This window comes from Schistocerca americana, chromosome 5 (genome assembly GCF_021461395.2).
Source record: "Schistocerca americana isolate TAMUIC-IGC-003095 chromosome 5, iqSchAmer2.1, whole genome shotgun sequence".
NCBI lineage: Eukaryota > Metazoa > Arthropoda > Insecta > Orthoptera > Acrididae > Schistocerca > Schistocerca americana.
Window position 1 is genome coordinate 36,509,833 of NC_060123.1, and position 11,778 is coordinate 36,521,610.

The window sequence follows — 11,778 nt, forward strand, 5'->3', positions numbered from 1 at the left end:
GAGCGGGATTAAAATTCAGGACGAAAGGATATCAATTGTAAGATTCGATGATGCAGTAGCTATCCGAGAGAAAGCGAAGAAGAATGACAAGACGTCTTCAATAGTACGTACAGTCAGATGAATACAGAATATGGATTGAAGATACACCGAAGAAAGACGAAGTGAATGAATTCTCTCTCTCTCTCTCTCTCTCTCTCTCTCTCTCTGTGTGTGTGTGTGTGTGTGTGCGTGTGTGTGTGTGTGTGTGTGTGTGTCTGTCTGTCTGTCTGTCTGTCTGTGTGTGTGTCTCCCCGTCCGAACAGGTCTTGGTATGCGGAATGCCGAACAATACCGACCGACAGCCGTGTCATCCTCAGCCGATAGGCCTCACTGGATGCGGATATGCAGGAGCATGCGATCAGCACACCACTCTCGCAGCTGTTGTTAGTTTTCGTGACCGGAGCCGCTACTTATCAGTCAAGTAGCTCCTCGATTGGCCTCACAAGGGCTGAGAGCACTCAGCTTGCCAATAGCGCTCGGCAGACTCAGACGGTCACCCATCCAAGTGCTAGCCAAGCCCGACAACGCTTGACTTCAGTGCACTCCGCTCCACACCTCCCTGCCTCAGAAATATCCGAGGAGGTACCGAGAGCCGAACCAGGGTTCTTCCGCGGCGGAAATGGCGACGCTATCATTCGATTGCGGAAGCGGTCACGTGCGAATCGAGGACGACGTGAAAAGCAAACAGGGCAGATTGGCCAAAAGAAAATTGCTAGCATAAAGCATAGCCCTTAATTTAAGCAAGACATTTCTGAGAGTACGTCTGGAGCACAGCATTGTATTGTAGTGAATCACAGACTGTGAGAAAACCTGAAAAGAAGAGAATCGAAGCGTCTGAGCTGTAGTGCTATAGAAGGATGTTGAAAAAAATTGCCTGCCGGAGTGGCCGTGCGATTCTAGGCGCTACAGTCTGGAACCGAGCGACCGCTACGGTCGCAGGTTCGAATCCTGCCTCGGGCATGGGTGTGTGTGATGTCCTTAGGTTAGTTAGGTTTAATTAGTTCTAAGTTCTAGGTGACTGATGATCTCAGAAGTTAAGTCGCAAGGTGCTCAGAGCCATTTTTTTTAATGGATGGACTGATAAGATAAGGAACAAAGTGGGTCTCAGTAGAATCGGCGTAGAAAGGAACATACGGAAAACTCTGAGAAGAAGAAGGGACAGGATGGGAGGACATGTGTAAGACATCAAGGAATAACTTCGATGGCACTAAAGGGAAGCTGCCGTCGTCTTTGTTTCCCCGTTATCTGTCACCAAGTCGGGTTGGGATATTTGCGGTACGTCTCCACTTCCCCTGCCTTTCCACCACCCTTCTTCTATAACTGTTTTGTCCCAGTCGATTCTTTTGGTATTCCTTTATCTTCAATTCTAGTGATATTTGTTGACTTACTCAAGGCTTATAACAGTGTCCCCAGAGAAAATAAATGGGAAACCTTGGAGAGAAAGGGACTTGGAAAACAAGCAGCTGAAATCCTTCAAGCAATGTATGACAAAAGTTTCAGCTGTGTCCGGACCCAAGTTCTAAGAACTGATTGATTTCTTTTCTTCTTTTTCTTTTTTTTAACTTGTCAAGTTTGTTTATTTGTCATCACAGAGTACAAATAATGGCCACATATTACAAAACTTTCAGTAGTCAAAACACACATATAAACTATACCGTGGCCAGAATATAACTGATGACATTGTTAATATTCAATCATTCATATATATTACTCATTTTGTCTCTATGAATAATCATAGTCGTCTCATGGCACGTGAAGGCTTCGGGCTGCTCCTTGCGATAGTGACCGTCGGTCAGGTGAAGATTCAGTCCAGTGAAGGAGGGTTGCCGTGCCGCGCGAAGAACAGCCGTCAGCTTGCGTGTCAATTGTCCTCCCGAGCTACAGCTATAAAAATGTTTCTTTCGGGCCTGATTCGAATCTGCGACCTATCGATTTCTGATTACAGAACATCTACAGTCCACCTAAATTCTTCAAGTCCTTAGTTCTAATTTTAATTCCTTTCTGAGTACTTCGTCATTTTGTTCGTAATTATTTGTGGTGTTACCTGATCAGCGTGTGAAGGATGACATTTCAGGACTCTGCTGAGGCCTTCACGGCTACCGTAACTGCCTCTGAGCCCACGAAGGCCCCACCGTACTCCGCCCTCAGCACCTATCCCCTGCTTGTTGCCATCACCCCTACACGTTCCACAACAATAAATTCAGCAGGTACATGTTTCCTGGCCTACACCCAACTTTTGGAAATGGATGTTTAGCTTATTGATTTAGGAATGTTACGGAGTTGGGACACGCAAGTGTGGTGTCGCCATTATTATTTACATTGATGATGGATGGAATTGTGAAATAGACAAAATAAAATCTTATAAGAAGAAAGACGAAGTTACTGCCATTTGCTTATGATATTGTGCTGTAGGACACCAACAGTAAGGATGTACAAGGACAAATACACACCTTAAATGTAAAAAAAATCGGTAAACGTGGAATGAAATTCACTGGGGAGAAAAGCAAGATCGTGGTGTTATTAAAGCACAGGATACTGAATTTGGAGAAAATAAAGACTCTAATGTTATTAAAGGACAGAATATTAAATTTGTGGATAACTTCAAGTATCTGGGAAGTACGGTAATGGGGAATGCAATAATAAAGCCAGAATTTAGCAAAAAAGTACAACAGAGCAACGTATTTCACCGGTGTTTGAGGGGCTTAGCTTGGCAAGGGAGGTGCCAGTAGAAAACAAGAAAGTGCTGTATAAGACGTAATCTACAGCTATGTTGACATATGTATCGGAGACCTGGACAATGACAAGAAGAGAGGAGAGCAGAATCCAAGCCAGTAAAATGAAATTCCTGAGGAGTATGTTATAGAAAATGAGAGGAATGAGAGCATGAAACGAAGATATTAGGAACGAAACAGGAATAGAAAATGCGACTTGGTTGGTATCCGACAGTGAGTCGGATTCCCTGTCCAGCCGCAGTATCGATTTGGAGGAAATGTCACAGCTACTCAGGTTTCGTAGCCAAGTCACAGTTCGGTTGCTCTAAGGGCGCTGCCCTTGCGGGCGTATCACCCCGGTCCGTCCACTGACGCAAGAGTTCCATTAGGTGCTACAACCCATCACTTGTCCCTCAGTTCCACTGACAGTACAATGATTAACTTCACCTCTGTTTACGATCGCTCCCTGCACTCTTTTCCGCATGCTTACGACAACTTTCGCTTCTCCCTGGATTTTGTTTGTGGCTAGCCATTCTTTTCGTGGGCTTCGCTGTCATCGACCACAGGAACTGCGTGTCACGCAGGAAGTATTCCTTCATACAGCAAATCAATAGGAGTACTGCACATTTGCTGTATACGTCACTAGATAAGAAGCCACCAACTGAGTCAGCGATTAGAGCTTTGTCTTTATACAGGGTGGTTTATTGATAGTAACCGAGCCAAATATCTCACGAAATAAGCATCAAACGAAAAAACTACAAAGAACGAAACTCGTCTAGCTTGAAGGGGGAAACCAGATGGCGCTACGGTTAGCCCGCTATATGGCGCTGCCATAGGTCAAACGGATATCAACTGCGTAGTTTTAAATAGGAACCCCCATTTTTTATTACATATTCGTGTAGTACGTAAACAAATATGAATGTTTTAGTTGGACCACTTTTTTCGCTTTGTGATAGATGGTGCTGTAATAGTCACAAACGTGTGAGTACGTGGTATCACGTAACATTCCGCCAGTGCCGACGGAATTTGCTTCGTGATACGAGTACATTACCCGTGTTAAGAAGGACCTTTTACCAATTGCGGAAATGGTCGATATCGTGTTGATGTATGGCTATTGTGATCAAAATGCCCAACGTGCGCGTCCTATGTATGGTGCTCGTTATCCTGGACGACATCATCCAAGTGTCTGGACCGTTCACCGTATAGTTACGTTATTTAAGGAAACAGGAAGTGTTCAGCCACATGTGAAACGTCAACCACGACCTGCAACAAGTAGGTGTTTTTTTTTTTTTTGTATTAGCGGAAGAGCCAACACCGTGTTACGAGTGGAGGCCGAAATGCACGCGTTTTAGCTCACGCAGGTTGGCGTGAAGAGGGAAAAACTATACTGACGTGGGGTCTGGAACATGACAAGGAATGAGAATTCAGAAAGCGGACATAATTAGTTTGATACTTAACTTTAATCCATTAATGAAGAAAGCCGCTCTTGACGGTACATGATTCACAATATTATCTGTTCAGAATATATTCTTGAAAGTAGTCATTACAGTAACTGAATATGGCGCCTTGCTAGGTCGTAGCAAATGACGTAGCTGAAGGCTATGCTAAACTGTCGTCTCTGCAAATGAGAGCGTATGCAGGCAGTGAACCTTCGCTAGCAAAGTCGGCTGTAAAACTGGTGCGAGTGCTAGGGAGTCTCTCTAGACCTTCGACCATAAATATAATAGACTGGCCCTGACGTCATTTTCGTGGCTCCAACACCTCTGGGCTAAAGTCACGTGAATGTTGGCAAAACATGGTTGTTTCGTCTTGCGCTTATGGCTGTACTCAGCGTTTTGTCGGGGGAAATGGCATAACATTTCACGTGTGTTTCTGTGATAGTGCAGATGCGTTTATTGAAATCTGCTGAAGTGACTTTTATATGTTTTTTACACTTGAAATAGAGTATCACGTAAATTAAAGTGTTGAAAGTGATGCCTGTAAAGTCAGACTCATATTACATTTTGGAAAGTATCTGTGATAATTCGGTTACAGAAGTAAGTATAACTGTTTCTCGTTCCTACGCATAGGTTCACTAAGGATGAATACCGAAGGCAGCTTTGGATACAGGCCCTGAAACGGGAAAACTTTAAGCCCTCTGCACATACGCGCCTTTTTGTATATACAAGTGAGATTATAATAAGGTAAGAGCACCTATAGTCGACACATGAAGAGAATTTTTTTCTACCCTCTAATACTATTAAATAAATGTAGGCTCCAAAATTATTTTCTGAAACTTCAAAGTCTCACCTTTCATCTAAAATATCATTTTTTTAAAAACTGTTAGTTTAAACTTTTGTAAAAATAGTAGGAACTGAACCTTTGAAGTGCACCTAAAATTGATACCCTAAAATGGACCTGCTCCTAAAGTCGACAATTTTGGCACCTATAGTTGACATAATTCCCATATCCCATTTTCGAATTAGTTACTAGAGCTCAAAACGCGGCGAATCCAATATTTAAAGTTTTGACACGAGCCCACTCCTACTGTTTAAAAGAATTTTAACGACATTTTACTTTAATTGATAGTTTATAGTAATTTCGTCCCGCTGCCCACCAGAGGGGCGTTCGATGTATTTGTTAGATTTTATAAATGGTACTGTGAACAAATCAAGGTCAAATGTAGTTCTGACGTAATTTTTCGCAAATAAAAAAGTAATTTTTGTTGGAAGCGTTTAGCAGTCAACTGAGAAATGTGGGTAAAATACGATACAAACATAGGATGGCAGACCGCTGATTTGAAATCCCGCCACGTTTTGCCAACAGTCACGTGGTTTTTGTTGGAGCCACACCAGCCCTATAGCTTCTGCACAGCAAGGCCAGTCTACTAGTATCTATGGTCGAAGCTCTAGACTAGACCTGCCGTGTGGCGGCGCTCGGTCTGCAATTACTGATAGTGGCGACACGCGGGTCCGACGTATACTAACGGACCGCGGCCGATTTAAAGGCTACCACCTAGCAAGTGTGGTGTCTGGCGGTGACACCACAGTTTAGCTGCTGTCGCGGCTAATCCGCACATCAGTAGCAGACAAATTGCGCGAGAATTGGGAATCTCAAAAACGTCGGTGTTGAGAATGCTACAACAACATCGATTGCTCCCGTACCATATTTCTATGCACCAGGAATTGCATGGTGACCTCTTTGAGCGTCGTGTACAGTTCTGCCACTGGGCACAAGAGAAATTATGGTATATTGAAAGATTTTTTGCACGCGTTCTATTTAGCGACGAAGCGTCATTCACCAACAGCGGTTACGTCAACGGGCATAATATAAACTACTGGGCAACGGAAAATCCACGATGGCTGCGACAAGTGGAACATCAGCGACCTTGGCGGGTTAATGTATGGACGGCATTATGGGAGGAAGAATATTTGGCTACCATTTTATCGATGGTAATCTAAATGGTGCAATGTATGCTGATTTCCTACGTAATGTTCTACCGATGTTACTACAAGCTGTTTCACTGCATGACAGAATGGCGATGTACTTCCAACATGATGGATGTCCGTCACATACCTCGGGTGCGGTAAAAACGGTATTGAATAGCATATTTAATGACAGGTGGATTGGTCGTCGAAACACGTTTACCGGATCTGACGTCCCCGGATTTCTTTATGTGGGGAAAGTTGAAAGATATTTGCTATCGTGATCCACCGACAACATGCGTCAGTGCATTGTCAATGCATGTGCGAACATTACGGAAGACAAACTACTCGCTGTTGAGAGGAATGTCGTTACACGTATTGCCAAATGCATTTAGGTTGAAGGACATCATTTTGAGCATTTATTGCATTAATGTGGTATTTACAGGTAATCACGCTGTAACAGCATGCGTTCTCAGAAAAGACAAGTTCACAAAGGTACACGTATCACATTGGAACAATCGAAATAAAATGTTCAACCGTACCTACGTTCTGTATTTTAATTTAAAAAACCTACCTGTTATCAACCGTTCGTCTAAAATTGTGAGCCATATGTTTGTGACTATTACAGCGCCATCTATCACAAAGCGAAAAAAGTGGTCCAACTAAAACATTCATATTTCAAAAAATTTTGTTCATGGCTGCACATTCAGAGACCGTGAATAGTTACAACTGAAAAAAACTGCCATCGGTCACTATTTTTAACAAATTAACCTGGTTTCCACACTGCTAGGAGTGTCTTCCTCATAATTTAAATCAAAGAATGATCTATAACATAGTCACAGATAAAAAATTGTGATGGCGAGCCACTAAGGGCTGCTCGTTACTTACGTGGTTACAGGTTGCAAACGGACTCCGTTTGCAACCTGCAAGCACGCAAGAAACGAGCAGCCCTTAGTGGCTCGCCATCACAATTTTTTATCTTAAATATCTTTGTGACTAATGCCCTTTTGGCATATTTACTATTTTATAAATGACACATAAGTATTGCCAGTCTTTCACAATGATTATGTACTTATACTCTGTTTCACACGTTTTTATTCATACTTCTGTGACCATGTTATAGACCATTCTTTGAGCAAGACACTCCTAGCAGTGTTGAAACCCGGTTAATTCGTTAAAAATAGTGACCGAGGGCTGTTTTCTTTCAATTGTAACATTCATATTTCTTTACTTACTACACGAATATGTAATAAAAATGGGGGTTCCTATTTAAAAAAATGCAGTTGCTATCCGTTTGACCTATGGCAGCGCCATCTAGCGACCCAACCATAGCGCCATCTGATTTCCCCCTTCAAGCTAGACAAGTTTCGTTCTTTGTAGTTTTTTTCCGTGAGATATTTGGCCCGGTCACGATCAATGGACCACCCTGTATACATGATCACCAAATGCGTCAAGTGAAGTCCCTTGTTCATCAGTTGATGGCTTCTTACTTAGTGATCAATTCAGCTGTTGTGCAGTAGTTGTACTGAACTGCAAGTTCGTTCACCTATCTCCGAGTCACCGCAACGGGAAGTGATCATAAGTTGTGTTCTGCCTATGCGGAACAGAACAGAAAGTTGGCGAAGAGGCGTTTCTCACTGTGCAGTTACTGAGGTTGAGGTTAAAGTAAGGATCCTGAGTTTCGAAGATAGGGTTAGAAGCTGTAGCTGCAACAGCAACAACAGCAGCTACTACAGTAACGAGAGCAACTGCAAGAAAATCTGTGAGAATTCAAACAACAGCGAAAATTATTGTGCAGTTACTACAAGTCAACTAAACTCTGTAGTAGCTGCTTTATCGCCTTCGCTCAGCCATTCACTTGTTCCGACGAGGTAAACCAAAGTAGGGAGGACTATTTACGTCGTTTTGCTCTTCACTGACAGGCAAGCCAAAAAACTGACCCTCCTGGTCAGAGTGTACTTTTTCTTGTAGTAAAACATTATACAAAGTGCTGCAAAAGCTACGTTCTTTTCGAAACCCAGCACTTTTAATTTGTTTTCATTTGTGATGCGCTGTTTAAAATATTCGGAATGTAAGGGGGGAAACTATACAGGGCAAGAACTATAAGGGAAACAGAGATTCGAATGCATCCTACAAATAAGTGAGGAAGTAGAGTATGGAAATCTGTGGCGGGTCATGTTTCCTGTTGATATCACTGCTTTGTTCAGGCACGCTCTTTCCTCAACTTATTTTATGTTTAATCAAGAATATTTTGAACAGAATGACGGTGTTGCCATGGGTAGTCCCCTGCCTCCTTTGGTGGCCAACCTTTTTATGGAGGATTTTGAAGAGAGAGCGCTTGAATCAGCTGCCCTGAAGCCAACAGTTTTTTGGTGGTACGTGGATGACACTTTCATAGTGTGGCCTCATGGAGAAGATAAATTAATGGAGTTTCTACATCACCTCAACTCCATTCATAGAAACATCCTGTTCACCATGGAAATAGAGAAAGATGGTTGTTTGCCTTTCTTGGATGTCCTGGTTCGATGGAAGAGTGATGGTTGTCTAGGGCATTCAGTTTTCCGGAAACCTACTCATACTGATTTGTACCTGCAAGCATCGAGTTGCCATCACCCATCGCAAACCATGAGTTTGCTTAAAACACTTGTTCATAGAGCTCATACTGTTTCAGATCTAGATAGTTTACCTCAAGATCTCGCCTATCTAAAGACAGTATTCAGCGAAAATGGGTATTCCATCCGGCAGATTAACAGGGCACTAACAGTTAAAACTAAGAAGCAGGAAGTGAATAAAGAGGAGAACATGCCGGAACAATCTTTCGCTTTTCTTCCTTTCGTTGGCAACACTTTGTTTAAAATAGCAAGAATCCAACGAAAATTTCAGGTAAAAGTGGTTTTCCGCCCACCATCGAAGACTGCGGACATTGTGGGATCAGTTAAGGACAATCAGTTACTACGAAAGGCCGGAATTTACAAGATACCGTGCCAATGTGGTATGGCTTACATAGGTCAAACCACACGCACCGTGAAAGAACGCTGCACTGAACATCAACGTTACACCCACCTTTTGCAGCCAAGCAAGTCCGCTATTGCTGAACATTGTTTTTCTACTGGACATTCAATGGAGTATGAGAAAACAATGATTGTGTCCACAGCAATGTCTTTCTGGGACTCCATTATTAAAAAATCCTTAGAAATACGACTGGCGGAAAATCTGTTAAGCCGTGACAGCGGCTACCAGCTGGACAGTGCATGGAATCCCATCATCTCCACGATTTGCTCAAATCGAAGACGACAGAGTGCGTCGACGGCCGTGGCAAACAGCAACGCAGAGGGCGACTGAGTTCCCCTATTCCACCAGGGAGGGCGCTGCCGGCGGGCAGTGTGGTTCAACTATCAAGCTTTCGACGCATGCGCAGAATACATACAGTACGCTATATATTGCGGAACGGAGGACGTTTTCGCGTCATAACGATCGCCCCCTTCCTGACAACCTCAGTAAGGCCAACCACTTCGCTTCCCACCTTTCCGAGGTCTTCTCCATCCCCGATGATCCCCACTTTGATTATTCTCTTTTCCCCACCGTCATGGAACGTGCCGATACCTCAGTCGCTCCACTTGCTCCTAGTCTCCAGTACTTGGGGCAGTTGCCCCCCTCCGACGTCAACACTCCCATCACAGCACAAGACATTAAACTTATCCTCCAGTCCAAACGCAACACGGCCCCTGGTCACGACTGTGTCACCTACCGTCACCTTTGAGAAAGCCCCTATTCCTTCCTGACTGTCCTCGCCCATCTCTATAATGTCGTCCTCTCTACTGGCTTCTACCCTGACCTGTGGAAGACCTCCCGCATCCTCTTATTCTTCAAACCCAACAAACCCCCTTCTGCCGCCTCTTCCTATCGTCCCATCTGCCTCACCTCCGTCTTCAGTAAGGTCTTTGAATCCATCCTCTCCCACCGTATCCATCAGCACCTTGCTCAACACCACCTCCTCCCCCTTACCCAGTGTGGCTTCCGACCCTCCTTCTCTGCTGAAGACCAACTCCTCAAACTTGTTCACCTTCTGTCCCTCCAGCTCAACTCCAGTCGCTCCGCCATTTTTGTTTCCCTTGACCTCCAAAATGCCTATGACCGTGTATGGCATCCGGGTCTCCTCTTTAAACTCCAAACCTACGCCCTGCCTATCAATTTTGTCCGTCTGGCCGCTTCCTTCCTCTCGCACCGTCCTTCCTATGTCACCCTCCACAACACCAACTCCCGTATCTTTTATCCCACGGCTGGCGTCCCCCAGGGTTCTGTCCTCTCCCCTCTCCTTTATCTCTTGTATACAGCTGATATGCCCAAGCCACCCCCACCAGTCCACCTTCTCCAGTATGCTGATGACACCGCCTTCCTGGCTCTCTATCCTACCCTTCAACGGTCTCAACATATCCTTCAAACCCACCTTAACCAGTTCACCACTTGGTGTAACCAGTGGTTCCTCCATCTCAACCCCTCCAAAACCCAGGCAATCATCATAGGCCGCACTACTCGCTCCTTTCGCCTCCATGATTTCTACCTCACCCTTTATGGTTGTCCTATCCAGCTCACCCCCACCCTGAAATACCTTGGTCTCACCCTCGACCGACACCTCACTTGGACCCCTCATCTCCAGACCATCCAGCAGAAAGCCCATTCCCGCCTCCGCCTTCTGAAACTCCTGTCTGGCTGGACATGGGGATTGCATCCTTCTACCATCCTCCACACCTACAAATCCCTCATCCGTCCTATCCTCTGTTATGCCAGCGTTGCCTGGATCTCCGCCCCCACTCACTTTTACAAGGCGCTCCAAATCCATGAACGCCATGCGCTCCGCCTTGCCTTCCGTACCCGCCTTCCTTCCCCCACACGGCTCCTGTATGAACTGATCCCCTTCCCCTGCCTCCTCCTGTTCCTCCAACATCTCTGCATCCTTTACATTGTTCACAGGCTTGATCCCCCCCACCCTCTGGTTTCCTCCTGCATCTCCACCCCCCGCCCGTTGCCGCGCCTCTATCGCTGTATCCCCCCCTCTCTCCACCACCACACCCTCCATCACCTTCATCAGGGCAATTTCCAATGCCTCCCCCTCCCGGATGATGAACTTCGCCGTGACATCTACCCTTCCTTCCAACTGTAACCTGGCCTTGTTCCCCCCCCCTCCTCCCCAGGGCCCCCTTTTTCCTCTTCCCTCCTTCTCCCAGAGCGGATTTTCCTCCATCCCCCCCTCCCCTGAGACCCTGCACCCCACACTTGCCTCTTTCCTTCCCACATCCCTCCCTATCTGGCCCTCTTCAGCGCGCCCCCCGCTCATCTCCCCCATCTCTTCCCCTCCCTCCCTTCTTCAGGTCTCCCTCATCTCCTAGCGCCTGGCAGATCCTCTGTATTGATCATCATCAGTGTGCCACATCAGTGTTGTGTTTAGTGCTGTTTCTCCTGTGCATCAAGAGGTGTGATTTTAATTGTGTACTGCCTTGAGGTTCGCCGTCAGTGTTACGTTATGTGCTACGCCTTCCGTCGATGCCTTTATGCTCCAGTCATACTGTGCCTTGTGTTCCTTTAATCGTCGCAGTGTGTGGCTTTTTGTGTGTGCTAGTTTTAAA